Consider the following 14,323-nt stretch of genomic DNA (forward strand, 5'->3'; position numbering starts at 1 on the left):
TGGGTGAGCTTTCCTATCAGTCTGCCCCCATTGTCGGTTTTTAGGGATTTCAGGAGGTAGTTTCCTGCTTCGGGTAGGGCTAGAGACCTTCCCCTCATTGCCTGGGGGAGAACCTGGCTCCGGGGCGCGGACGGGGGTGGGTGGTAGGGGATGTACGGGTGTGTATATGGAGAGGTATGCCAGGCTCTGCCCCTTAAAGTTTGGGGGCCGGCGGAGGCGGCGCCGTGGCCGGGAGAAAGTGTCTCTCATTTAGGAGCGTTTGCAGGTCCAGAGTGAAGTCACTGAAGAGTGGACGCGAAGAAGGAGCAGGATGATTAGACCTCAGCTGCGGCGCGCGGGGCTGGGACGATGCCTCCTGCCGGGGCTACTGCTGCTCCTGGTGCCCGTCCTCTGGGCCGGGGCTGAGAGGCTACATACCCAGCTGGCCTGCCCTCCGGTCAGCCAGCCCACGCGCTGCCCCGCGCTGCCCACCTGCGCGCTGGGGACCACGCCGGTGCTCGACCTGTGCCGCTGTTGCCCCGTCTGCCCCGCGGCCGAGCGTGAAGTCTGCGGCGGGGCGCAGGGCCAACCGTGCGCCCCGGGGCTGCAGTGCCTCGAGCCGCTGCTCCCCGGGTTCCCAGCCCGACGCTAGGAGGGGCCGTGTGCGGCAGCGACAGGCGCACCTACACCACCATGTGCGCGCTGCGGGCCGAAAACCGCGCCGCGCGCCGCCTGGGCTAGGTCCCGGCGGTGCCTGTGCAGTGGGGGAACTGCGGGGATACAGGTGAGCCGCGGGAGGCGCGCGCCCTCGGGACACTTTCTAACTCTGGAGGAGCGTAAAGGAACAAGACCTCACTGAGACCACACAGTTCGCGCCGGGTCCTCCTGCGTCATTTGCCTCCTGGATTCGACACCTCTGTGTTCCTGATTTCCTTTCCTCCTTAACAGGGGTTCTTTACCGGCTGCTACGTGGTTTCTCCCTCCCCATGCACATTTTGAACACTGTCTTGCCTTTAACATTTTTCCAACTAGGATAGCAGGTCTGGTTCCCTCGAGGCGTACTCTTGAGCCAGTATTTCTTCACAGGGACCAGAAGCGCAGGCCCGCTCAGGAGGAATTACAACTTCATCGCGGTGGTGGTGGAGAAGGTGGCGCCATCGGTGGTTCACGTGCAGCTGTGGGGCAGGTAAAGGAGGAGGAGGAAGACCTCCACTGTCCCAGCTAATGGTTTCTGCGTGCCTACCTGCTCCAGACCCTTCGCAAGCGTCGTTTAATCCTAAAAAAACAGTGAGGAAACTGAGACGTAAAGAGGTGGAATAACCTGTTCAAGGTCATTTAACCAAAGAGCAGAGGCACAAGGATGCTGACTTCCAAATCCGAGCTCCCCCTGCCCACTTAGGTGGCTGATGCTTTTTCCCCCTCCTGCCACAGACAAAATTTAAGGTCAGATGTAAGAGCTAGTAGGCATTTTCTTTTCTTTTTTTGAGACAAGGTCTTGCTCTGTCACCAAGGCTGAAATGCAGTGACAGATCACGGCTCACTGCAGCTCCATCTACCGGGCTCAAGTAATCCTCCCACCCCAGCCTCTGGAGTAACTGGGACTATAGGCAGGTGCCACCATACCCAGCTAATATTTGTATTTTTTTGTAGAGACAAGGTCTTGTTATATTGCTCAGGCTGGTCTCGAACTCCTGGGCCCAAACGATCTGCCACCTTAGCCTCCCAAGGTGCTGGGATTACGGGTGTGAGTCACCACATCCAGCTTAGTAGACATTTTGGTTGTGATCTTGCTCAGCCCCCACTTTGGATACAAGGAAATCCAGACCCAGAGAGCAGGGTTAATTTGTCCTATGTTACCATGTTACGAGGCCAGTTGGTGGTGGAAACTAAGTCAGAATCAGAGCCCTTTGATTCTCTCCTGCCTGGGTCCTTGATACTGTGGTATGAGGCTGACTTTTGCCTCTAGTATTAGGATTGGGTTCAGCCTTTTCGCAGCAGAGAACCCATGGGCTGCTACACTAACCAGCTCTGAAGAAGCAGTGTCCCTGGAAAAGGAGAGCTGGACCCGGCTCTCAACCATGCTCACAAGAGATGGCTGGGGCCCTGTACGTGCCAAGTCCATTGATACATGGAGAAAATTTACACATAGCCAGGGAAAAGTGAAATGTCTGAGAAAACTGTGATGGAAGACTGGGAGCGGTGGCTCACGCCTGTAATCCCAGCACTTTGGGAGGCCGAGGCGGGTGGATCACCTGAGGTCAGGCGTTTGAGAGCAGCCTGGCCAACATGGCGAAACCCCATCTCTACTAAAAATACAAAAATTAGCCAGGCCTGGTGGTGCATGCCTGTTATCCCAGCTACTTGGGAGGCTGAGGCAGGAGAATTGCTTGAACCTGGGAGGTGGTTGCAGTGAGCTGAGATTGTGCCACTGCACTCTAGCCTGGGCAACAGAGCGAGATTCTGTCTCAAAAAAGAAAAAAGAAAAGAAAAGAAAAGAAAACTGTGATGGAGGTATGTTTAATAAGAGTGAGGTTCCCGTGACTCTCAGATTATATGGCTGTATCCCCTAACTTTCTTGCCCTCTGTTTACACTATTGTCTTGCGGAGACAGGTGACTTCACGGCAGCATGCTTGTTCCTGTGTACAGTGGCTCTGGGTTCATAGTGTCTGAGGACGGGCTCATTATTACCAATGCCCATGTTGTCAGGAACCAGCAGTGGATTGAGGTGGTGCTCCAGAATGGGGCGCGTTATGAAGCTGTTGTCAAGGATATTGATCTTAAATTGGATCTTACGGTGATTAAGATTGAACCGAATGTGAGTATTTCAGGGCTGAGTCAGAGTCTACATATTTGGGGATTTTTATCTATTAGCTGATATTTTCTGCCCCACTACACTCTCACACCACATCTTTTCTGTCGAATTTATGCTTTTCTCTGGTTTCTTTCTGTTCTTTACTCCCTCTTTTGTTTATTTGCTTCAACACCTTTCTGTATATCCCTAACCGTTTCTTTCTTTTCTTTCTTTTTTTTTTTTTTTGAAACAGTCTCCGTCGCCCAGGCTAGAGTACAGTGGCTCAATCTCAGCTCACTGCAACCTCTGCCTCCTGGGTTCAAGTGATTCTCCTGCCTCAGCTTCCTGAGTACCTGGGATTACAGGTGCCTGCCACCACGCCTGGCTAATTTTTGTACTTTTAGTAGAGACTGGTTTTTACCATGTTGGCCAGGCTGGTCTCAAACTCCCGACCTCAAGTGATCCACCCGCCTCGGCCTCCCAAAGTGCTGGGATTACAGGTGTGAGCCACTGCGCTTGGCCTCTGTTTCTATTAACTATCAAGCAGTCTTTTTTTTTTTTTTTTTTCCTCCTTCAACTCCTTCTTCAACAATTGCTGCTTCAGGGAAAATTATTTCTCTGCTTGTCTTAGGATATCAGAAATTACTGCAATGGACTCAAAGTTGCTAAGGAATACTTTGAAGTCCTTACTACACATAGTACTGGTAGTCTGCATATCAGATATATTGACATGGTGTCTGAGAGCTTTTTAGAAGTTCAGAGTCTCAGCCTTTACCCAGATAGATGTGCTGACTCAGAATCTGCATTAACATAACATCACTAGGTGATTTGCACGCACATTACAGTGTGAGAAGTGTCGCCCTGGGTGATCTCCTTTCTGTTTGTGGCTTATTCACTTTGACTGTTAAGCTTTGAGCTGGAATGGTGCTGTGTAAATTGCTAATGTCAGTTTATGTTCATCAGTGACTTCACTGACTGTTTACTAATAGTAATTTCTACAAAGTAATTGTTTTAGATCTTAGAAATGATCCTAGTCATCTTAACAATCAAGAGCTTCACGGTAGTTGGACTTTGAGGAAGAAGTAGAAGACAGTCATAGAAGCTGTGTGAGTGGGTGCTTCTCAGGTGGTAAGGGCCAAGGTGATAGAGACAGCGTCATATATGTGTTAGACACACACTTTGGCAATTCTGATCTTGATTTGTTCTTTACCCTTTCTGTCCTCCTCATCCCTCTTTGGGCACGTGCAGGCTGAACTTCCTGTATGGATGCTGGGAAGATCATCTGACCTTCGGGCTGGAGAGTTTGTGGTGGCTTTGGGCGGCCCATTTTCTCTGCAGAACACAGCTACTGCAGGAATTGTCAGCACCAAACAGCGAGGGGGCAAAGAACTGAGGATGAAGGATTCAGATATGGACTACGTCCAGATTGATGCCACAGTTAATGTAAGTCACTTAGGACAGAGGTGCCCAACCCGTGGGCTGTGGACCAGTACAGGTCCATGGCCTGTTAGGAACTGGGCCGCACAGCAGGCGGTGAGCCACAGGAGAGTGACAATGACTGCCCGAGTTCCACCTCCTGTCAGATCAGCGGCGGCATTAGATTCTCACAGGAGTGCAAACCCTATTGTGAACTGCACATGCAAGGGATCTAGGTTGCATGTTCCTTATAGAATCTGACTCATGCCTGATGATCTGAGGTGGAGCAGTTTCATCCCAAACCACCCCTCCGTCTGTGGAAAAATTGTCTTCCACAAAGCCGGTCCCTGTGCCAAAAAGTGGGGATTGCTGACTTAGGAGGCCTATCCTCAGATCACACAATATTGGCAGTTCAGTGAGAAGAATATGTCAGAGTGAGCTTTGGGGATGTCCAGGTTTGGTTAAATCGCTGTGGGAGGAATGGAATGCCACTTTGTTAGAGTCTGTCCTGTTCGCTGTGATTGCTGGCATCCATGCTATTGGGTGGTCTGTTGTAGAGGTCACCCCTCCTGTAAGAAGGTGGTGGTCCCTTGGCCGGGCACAATGGCACACGCCTGTAATCCCAGCCCTTTGGAAGGCTGAGGCAGGCGGATCATGAGGTCAGGAGTTCGAGACCAGTCTGGCCAACATGGTGAAACCCTGTCTCTACTAAAAATACAAAAATTAGCTGGGCATGGTGGCGGGTGCCTATAATCCCAGCTACTCAGCAGGCTGAGGCAGGAGAATCACTTGAACCGGGAGGCAGAGGTTGCAGTGAGTCAAGATTGCACCATTGCATTCCAGCCTGGGCAACAGAGTAAGACTCTGTCCCAAGAAAAAAAAAAAAGTGAAGGTGGTGGTCCCACTGCTATAGTTCTTTACCTACACTGACTTTGGTTTTGGTGATGATAGGGGCACAATTTTGCCGGCCTGGGGGGAATAGGAGCTTGGTGGGCTGCTTTTGGTAAACTGTTTTGGGAGCTATGTATAAAGGACAAGGGGGAATGTATTCATTAGCTTCACGGATGTCTTTTTCAAATTCTACTTTTAGTATGGGAATTCTGGTGGTCCTCTGGTGAACTTGGTAAGTGATCACTTTCCTTGTTGCTTCATGTTTCTTCTTAACTTTAAAAGACTTTATTAATTCCAGGCCAGGGGTGGTGACTCATGTCTGTAATCCCAGCACATTTGGGATGACTGCTTGGGGCCAGGAGTTTGAGGCTAGCCTGGGCAACACAGCAAGACACCATATCTACAAAAACAAAAAAGGACTTTACATATTCCATGATGCAGACTTGGGTGCCGCTCTTGTGTAGAGAGCTGTGGAATGGTGCTTTTCTGTTCTTGGACCTTAAGTCAATAGTTAGAAAAAATTCAAGATTGTTATCCTAGTGTGTGATCTCATCCCACTGAGAACACTAGGGTTCTCGCTCTGGCTTCCTTTGAAATTTCTCTCTTCCCCATGCTTTCTGTTTTCACTGGCTAGTTACCAAAAGCCCTGGATTTTATTTATTTATTTATTTAATAGAGACAGTGTCTCACTATGTTGCCCAGGCTGGTCTCAAACCCCTGAGTTCAAGTGATCCTCCTGCCTCGGCCTCCCAAAGTGTTAGGATTACAGGCATGAGCCACCACGCTGTGCCAAAAGCCCTGGATATTAAACCCAGGTTTATGCCAAATGACCAGCTTTGCTATGAAATGTAGATCCTTGAAGACCCCTTGATGCTTCATATGAAGAACTATCTCTCATTTAAAAATGCTAATTACATAATGTCATCTGTCCAGGTTTTTAGTCTTGACCTCTTGACCTGCTTATAGATGAGAGAAAAGCTACAACCAGCACTCCTGACTTCAAGTGAGCTGCCTGCCTTAGCCTGTCAAATACATTGCTGTGTCATGTATTCTTAAATTGTATTCCGTGTCTCTAGTGGAAATGCCAGGGTTTCTAGTTGCTCAAATACATGTGAAAACCTAAGAGAGTGCAATGCTGTTTGACATATAGCATGTGATCATCCTTTCTGAGTCCATTTGCACTGATTGCTTTTGGTTCCTGTTTAAATATTACATTTGCTTTTAGAATGAATTTTATGCAAAATGATTTTTTTTTTTTTTTTTTTTTACTCATAGCATTGCATGTCATTTTTGTTTGTTTTGTTCCTGCCTTCTCCATTAGACAATGAGTTTACTAGAGCAGGGATGAAATGCAGAATTTCAGGCCGTATCCCAGACCTACTGAATTACAATCTATAGTTTAACACAATCAGAAATCTCTTTTCTGGCTGGGTATGGTGGCTCACTCCTGTAATCCCAGCACTTTGGGAGTCTGAGGCGGGTGGATCACCTGAGGTCAGGAGTTCAAAACCAGCCTGGCCAACATGGTGAAACCCCATCTCTACCTAACATACAAAAAACAAAAAAATTAGCTGTGCATGGTGGCATGCGCCTGTAATCCCAGCTACTTGGGAGGCTGAGGCAGGAGAATCGCTTGAACCCGGGTGGCAGAGGTTGCAATGAGCCAAGATTGCACCAATGCACTCCAGCCTGGGCAACACAGTGAGACTCCGTCTCAAAAAGAAAAAAAAAAATCTCTTTTTTATCCTTTCCCATTACCTAAAAGGCTAAAGGAAGATGAGGTACATAAAGAGGAAAATATTTTCTACCTCATACCTTTAGCTTAGCAGAACTTTGTTCCCTAAGGTCAATTTTGCTAATTCTTCTGAATAGTTTCAATGCAGTGTTACTGACAATCCCACAGCTTTTTACCTTTTCCATGTTTATTTTTAGTTTTAAATAATAAAAAGGCAAATGCTCCTTGTCCTTCTACCTTTGTCAAAATACAAACTGTGGCTCACTTTTAAAGTCAATGTAACTTACTAAAGGAAAAAATGAGCTTAAGATTTTTTTTTTTTTTTTTTGAGACGGAGTCTTGCTTTGTCGCCCAGGCTGCAGTGCAGTGGCGCGATCTCGGCTCACTGCAAGCTCCGCCTCCCGGGTTCACGCCATTTTCCTGCCTCAGCCTCCCGAGTAGCTATAGGCGCCCGCCATCAGGCCCGGCTAATTTTTTATATTTTTAGTAGAGATGGGGTTTCACCGTGTTAGCCAGGATGGTCTTGATCTCCTGACCTCGTGATCCGCCCGCCTCGGCCTCCCAAAGTGCTGGGATTACAGGCGTGAGCCACTGTGCCCGGCCATGAGCTCAAGATTTTAAAAAGTCCTCAGCATCCTTGATCCTTTGGCCATGAAAAGAAGGTAACTTCTGCGCATGTGCAGTTACCCTTTGCTGTCCCATCACACTATTTGCCCTATAAAGGCACATCCGTTGCTCTCTTTTGAAGTACAAAGTTCGTCTCGGCCCTGTTTTCTGACCCTAAGTAACTAGCTTCACTCCTTCCTCTGCTTGTTCTGGTCTTGCACTCATCAGTTTGCAAAACTTCATGACTGAATGATGTCCCCTCCCTTGCCAGGATGGTGATGTGATTCATTGAGGGTGACTGATGGAATCTCCTTTGCAATTCCTTCAGATTGAGTTAGGCAGTTCTTGGTAGAATACCATGAGTGCCAGTTGAAAGGTAAAGCAAGTTGGGATTTTTTTTTTTTTTTGGTTTCGTCTTGTGCTTTTCAGGAACACTCAATCTTTTGTGGTGACACCAATTTTTTTGTTTTTGTTTTTGAGACACAATTTTGCTCATCATCCAGGTTGGAGTGCAGCGGCGCCATCTTGGTTTACTGCAACCTCTGCCTCCTGGGTTCAAGCGATTCTCCTGCCTCAGCCTTCCGAGTAGCTGGGACTACAGGCACCCACTGCCATGCTCAGCTAATTTTTGTATTTTCAGTAGAGACGGGGTTTCACTATGTTGGCCAGGCTGGTCTTGAACTCCTGACCTCCAGTGATTCGCTTGCCTCGGGCTCCCAAAGTGCTGGGATTACCGGTGTGAACCACCACGCCTGGCCCGGAGACAGCCATTTGAATCCTGTAGACTACTGGGTCACTCATTTGTACTCAGCTCCTATAATGGTGATTTGAGCAGCAATACTGGGGGACTAGGCACAAACCAAGCATGAGTTGTACCCAGAAGTATTTGGATTGAGCTAATGTGGAAATGAAACCCAGGGGCTGGAGGCGGGAGGTGGGTGGGAGGAGTGTAAGTGCTAATGACAAAGGTTCTCTGAAGCCTGTGTTTCATCCAGGTAACCTGAAAGGACAGCTATGATGGCAAAGAGATCCTGGGACATGGGTGTCTTTTAAGCTGCGCTAACAGGAAAGAGGTTTTGTTGTAACACATCATAACTTTCCTTTCCAGGAAAGGCATTTTCAAATAAGAAATATCTGGGTCTGCAAATGCTGTCCCTCACTGTGCCGTAAGCATGTGTTTGAATATGTCTGGGTTGTTTTTCAGAGGCAAAAATCATAGCTGCATAGTCTTAACAGAAAAGCTGAGCCACTTGGACCATAGCCAGGTACTCTTGTGACCCTAGGCCCTATCTGTCTCAGGGTATGTATCTGCCTCTGCCTGCATCAGCACTAACTATACATAGTTTATTTCATTGTGGGTGTATTTTATAATGTCCAGTGGTTCTAGGCTTTGGGATAGAGGCTCAGCCCGAACCAAGAGGAGAGTGACTGTGATTAGCTTGATGGAATCTTCCTTGGCCCTTGTGAGCCTTGAGCAGAACAGAGTACCTACTAAGAGTTTCAGGCTTTTACCAGGGCTCAGGAGACTAATTCATTGTTTCCTAATCTTCTCACTTCTCTTAGCCTTAGTGAAGAATTGAAAATGCATTATCCAGATTTCCCCGATGTGAGTTCTGGGGTTTATGTTTGTAAAGTGGTTGAAGGAACAGCTGCTCAAAGGTAAGAGAAGTGAAGGCCTTTGTCATCTACCTTTGCTTTTTCTAGATGTGTGCCATGGTAAAACGCATGGGGGATCCAGACTTGATCTGTCCAATACAGTGGCCACTACCTACATGTAGTAGGTACTGAACACTTGAAATGTGGCCCGTGTGACTGAGGAACTGAATTTTGAATTAAAGTAAGTTTAATTTAAATGAAAAAACCCAGGCCAGGCGCAGTGGCTCACGCCTGTAATCCCAGCACTTTGGGAGGCCAGGGTGGGTGGATCACCTGAGGTCAGGAGTTTGAGACCAGCATGGCCAACATAGTGATACCCCGTCTCTACTAAAAATACAAAAATTTGTGGGTGCGCCTATAATTGCAGTTACTTGGGAGGCTGAGGCAGGAGAATTGCTTGAACACAGGAGGCAGAGGTTGCAGTGAGCTGAGATCACGCCACTGTACTCCAGTCTGGGCGACAGAGCAAGACTCCGCCTCAAAAAAAGAAAAGATATTATCATTGTATAGTAGTATATTGGGGGTGTGTGTTATTTCAAGTGGATTTCAAAGACATAGGAAACAGAATGTAAAATAACTATTTTAAAAATATCACATTAAATGATAATATTTGGATATATTGTATTAAATAAGATATATTATTAAATTAAATTCATCTGTTTAAAAATTTTTAAAAACAGGGCTACAAGAAAATTTAAAATTACATATGTGGCTTGCATTATTGTCTATAGGACAGTGCTGATTTAGACTTGGGTACTTATAAAGGCTTTTTTTTGTATTTTGGGAGGGGGTGGTTCTCTATAGTCTAAGAAGAGCTCATGTTATGAGTTAATAGCATAAGTTTAAATTAATTTGGCTAGGAATTCCCAAATCTACCCTTTCAATATTAGTAGTTATTAACTATTAAGTGATTAACACCTATTAGGTATTAGTAACTATTAATTATTCATTAATAGTTTTTTTTTTTCTTTTGAGATGGAGTCTCACTCTTGTTGCCCAGGCTGCAGTGCAGTGGTGCAATCTCGGCTCACTGCAACCTCCACCTCTCAGGTTCAAGTGATTCTCCTGCCTCGGCCTCCCGAGTAGCTGGGATTACAGGCACCTGCCACCATGCTTGGTTAATTGTTGTATTTTTAGTAGAGACAGGGTTTCACCATGTTGGCCAGGCTGGTCTCGAACTCCTACCTCAAGTGATCCACCCACCTCGGCTTCCCAAAGTACTGGGATTACAGGCATGAGCCACCACACCCGGCCATATTTTAGGTATTTTAAAACAAATTTTTCGGCTGGGCATGTTGGCTCACCCCTGTAATCCTAGCACTTTGGGAGGCTGTGGTGGGAGGATTGCTTGAGCCTGAGAGTTTGAGACCAGCCTGGGGAACATGGTGAAACCCTGTCTCTACAAAAAATAAAAATTAGGCCAGGTGCCATGACTCACGCCTGTAATCCCAGCACTTTGGGAGGCCAAGGTGGGCAGATCACTTGAGGTCAGGATTTTGAGACCAACTTGGCAAACTTGATGAAACACCATCCCTACTTAAAAAATATAAAAATTAGCTGGGTGTGGTGTCGCATGCCTGTAATCCCAGCTACTTGGGAGGCTGAGGTCGGAGAATCACTTGAACCTGGGCAGCAGAGGTTGCAGTGAGCTGGGATCACGCCCCTGTACTCCAGCCTGGGCAACAAAGCGAGACTCCATTTAAAAAACAAAAACAAAAATTACCCAGGCGTGGTGGTTTGCACCTGTGGTCCCAGTTACTTGGGGAGGTCGAGATGGGAGGATCACATGAGTCTGGGCTGTAATGAGCTGTGCTCATGCCACTACACTCCAGCCTGGGCAACAAAGTGAGACCCTGTCTCAAACAAACAAGCAAGCAAAAAAAAACTACACCAAAACCTCACAAAACCTACATTTTTCTTTGAACTCTGAATGACAATATCAGAGGCCAGCACTAAGACCTGTGTAATAAAGCAAAGGCCAGAACAGCTTCCAAAAGAAGGTTCTCCAGCTGATTTCACTGTTGTTTCAAAACATTTAATACTAAGTACTGAGAGAGGTGGCTTGTCCTACAAATATCATTCTCCTGGGCTTCTCTGTTGTACTTTTTTTTTTTTTTTTTTTTTGAGACGGAGTCTTGCTCTGTCACCAGGCTGGAGTGCAGTGGCGCGATCTCGGCTCACTGCAACCTCTGCCTCCTGGGTTCAAGTGATTCTCCTGCCTTAGCCTCCCGAATCGCTGGCACTACAGGCATGCGCCACCACACCCAGCTAATTTTTGCATTTTTAGTAGAGACGGGTTTTCACCATGTTGGCCAGGATGGTCTCCATCTCTTGACCTCGTGATCCGCCTGCCTTGGCCTCCCAAAGTGCTGGGATTACAGGTGTGAGCCACTGCGCCCGGTCTGTACTTCTTTATTATCCCTTTCTCATTGTTTTTATTTTTCAAGAGCTCAGTAATCTGTTTAGATTATGGCACCACTTTCACTGGGGCTTTCCCCCTAGTGAAATCAGAGGGCACTGTTCAGCACAGCAGTTATAGGTCTCATGTTACTAAATATGGCTTGTCCCTGGTTTTTCTGGACTTTTCTCGTTCCTGCTCTGCTCCACTCTTCCCCCACTTCCTTATTTTTAAGTTCTGGTTCAAGACCAAAGCTATTTCTTTCGACTAAGTCCTTGCTACTCAGAATGTGGTCTGTAGACCAGCGTCATTAGCTCAGCTGGGGCTTGTTGGAAAGGCAGAATCACAGGTCCCACCTCTGGTCCACTGAATCGGAATCTGCATGTTTAACAAGATCCCCAGGTGATTCATATGTATGTTAAAATGTGAAAATTAGTGCTGGAAGTTGCTGATAAACAGAAATTAGGACTGGGCATGGTGGCTCATGCCATGATGCAGGAGGACCATTTGAAACCAGGAGTTTGAGACCAGCCTGAGCAACATAGTTTCTAAAAATAAATAAATAAAATAAACAAAATCATCTGGGAGTGGTGGCAGGTGCCTGTAGGGAGGCTGAGGCAGGAGGATCACGTGAGCCCAGAAGTTTGATGCTGCAGTGAGCCATGATTGCACCACTGTATTCCAGCCTGGTTAAGAGAGTGAGAACCTGTCTCAAACAAATCTATTCTTTCTGGCTTTCACTGACTTATACCTAATAATAATGATAATTACACCATTATCTGGCACTTACAAAAGTTTTACTATATCTCAGGCACTATTTGAAGTGTTTTATTTTTATTATTATTATTTTTTTTTGAGACTGAGTTTCGCTCTTGTTGCCCCAGCTGGAGTGCAATGGTGTGATCTCGGCTCACTGCAACCTCCGCCTCCTGGGTTCAAGTGATTCTTCTGCCTCAGTCTCCCAAATAGCTGGGATTACACACCTAGCTAATTATTGTACTTTTAATAGAGACGAGGTTTCACCATGTTGGGCAGGCTGGTCTCGAACTCCTGACCTCAGGTGATCCACACGCCTGGGCCTCTCAAAGTGCTGGGATTACAGGTGTGAGCCACTGCTCCTAAGTCATCCTCCTAAACTCCTAAGTCATCTTCCTAAACTGTCTTTGTTCTAAGGTTATTTCTTGATTTTAGTTTTATACTTAAGCGTCTCTTCACATCCTCTTGCCTTAAGCTTCTTCTTTTTAAACTCCACATATCTTGATGATCAAACCACATTATCATGCTTCCTTGAGCTTCCGATTTCTATCAAGTGGTGTCTCCTGGAGTCATTTGCTGTTCCTTTTTCAGCTTATTTTCACCAAATCATTGGCATGGCTATTTCTGTATTGTAGTGTTTTATATTTGGAGCTGGTTTTTGCTTCTAGAATATATAGTCTACGTGAAGCAATTATGTTGAAGGCAATAAAGTCACAACTTTGGAGAAAAGGAGCCTAGAGCCAGGGCTGGAAATATTTAGACTCAGAAGGTTGGCGGGTTTTTGATTTAGTGGAAGCAGAATTCCTATAATGCAGCTCAGCATCCTTCCCAGCTCCATAAGCTGGGGAGGGGTAGGGAAGATGGGCAAGTGAGTGGGCTGCCACAATCAAACTGAGCCGTTTAAGTGTCTGGGAGAAAACATATCGCTTGGGCTTTTCACTTTGGCTGCTGAGGCTGGGAGTATGTTTGAAGTTCACAGAGGTCAGGGATTGATAGAAATTAAAAGCTAAACTCCCCCTTCCAAACCAATTCCCCAAAATGGGAGGAGTAAACTTCTCACATGATTCTGATAGGAAATTAATTTTATAAAGGTAAATAAGACAGTTGTCCTCTAGGTGACTTTTTTGCAGCATATTTTAGAATAGCTTTACGATTTGGAAGGATTGAGGCTATTTCTGGTTTGTATGCTTAATGCCAGCAAAATAGTGCCGTTAAGACAGAGATATTAAATTATAGATGGGGATAAGTAAAATTCTTCTTATAGTTTCATGATCCGTTTTTTCTCCCTCTCTCAGCTCTGGATTGAGAGACCATGATGTAATTGTCAACATAAATGGGAAACCTATTACTACTGCAACTGATGTTGTTAAAGCTCTTGACAGTGATTCCCTTTCCATGGCTGTTCTTCGGGGAAAAGATAATTTGCTGCTGACAGTCATACCTGAAATAATCGATTAAATATCTTGTTTTAAAGTGGGATTATCTAAAAAAAACCAGTTATATCACCTGGTTTGTATTGGAGATGTGCCAAACATGGCAAGAAGTTTTTGGATCTTTTTCTTACAAAGAAAAATGGATGGTTATCAACCCAAATGCCCATCAATGACAGACTGGATAAAGCAAATGTGGTACATATACACCATGGAATACTATGCAGCCATAAAAAGCAACAGTCCTCTGCAGGGACATGGATGGAGCTGGAAACCATTATCCTCAGCAAACTAACGCAGGAACAGAAAACCAAATACTGCATGTTCTTACTTATAAGTGGGAGCTGAACAATGAGAACACATGAACATAGGGAGGGGAACAACAACACATACTGGGGCCTGGCAGTGGGTAGGGTAGAGGAGGGAGAGCATTAGCAAAAATAGCTAATGCATGCTGCGCTTAACACCCAGGTGATGGGTTGATAGGTGCAGCAAACCATCATGGCACACATTTACCTATGAAACAAACCTGCACATCCTGCACATGTATGAAACAAACCTGCACATCCTGCACATGTATTTTTAATTTAAAAATAAAAATAAAAATAAAAATGGTAATGTTATGAGACTACAATTAAAAAATAAAAAAAAATGGAGTTTGAAA

At 45.9% G+C, this 14,323-nt stretch overlaps 1 pseudogene; it reads left to right on the top strand.

Annotated features, from left to right (window-relative positions):
* On the top strand, positions 39-14,208 carry HTRA4P (probable serine protease HTRA4 pseudogene; annotated as a pseudogene).

Source organism: Pongo abelii, chromosome 7 (genome assembly GCF_028885655.2).
Source record: "Pongo abelii isolate AG06213 chromosome 7, NHGRI_mPonAbe1-v2.0_pri, whole genome shotgun sequence".
Lineage (NCBI taxonomy): Eukaryota > Metazoa > Chordata > Mammalia > Primates > Hominidae > Pongo > Pongo abelii.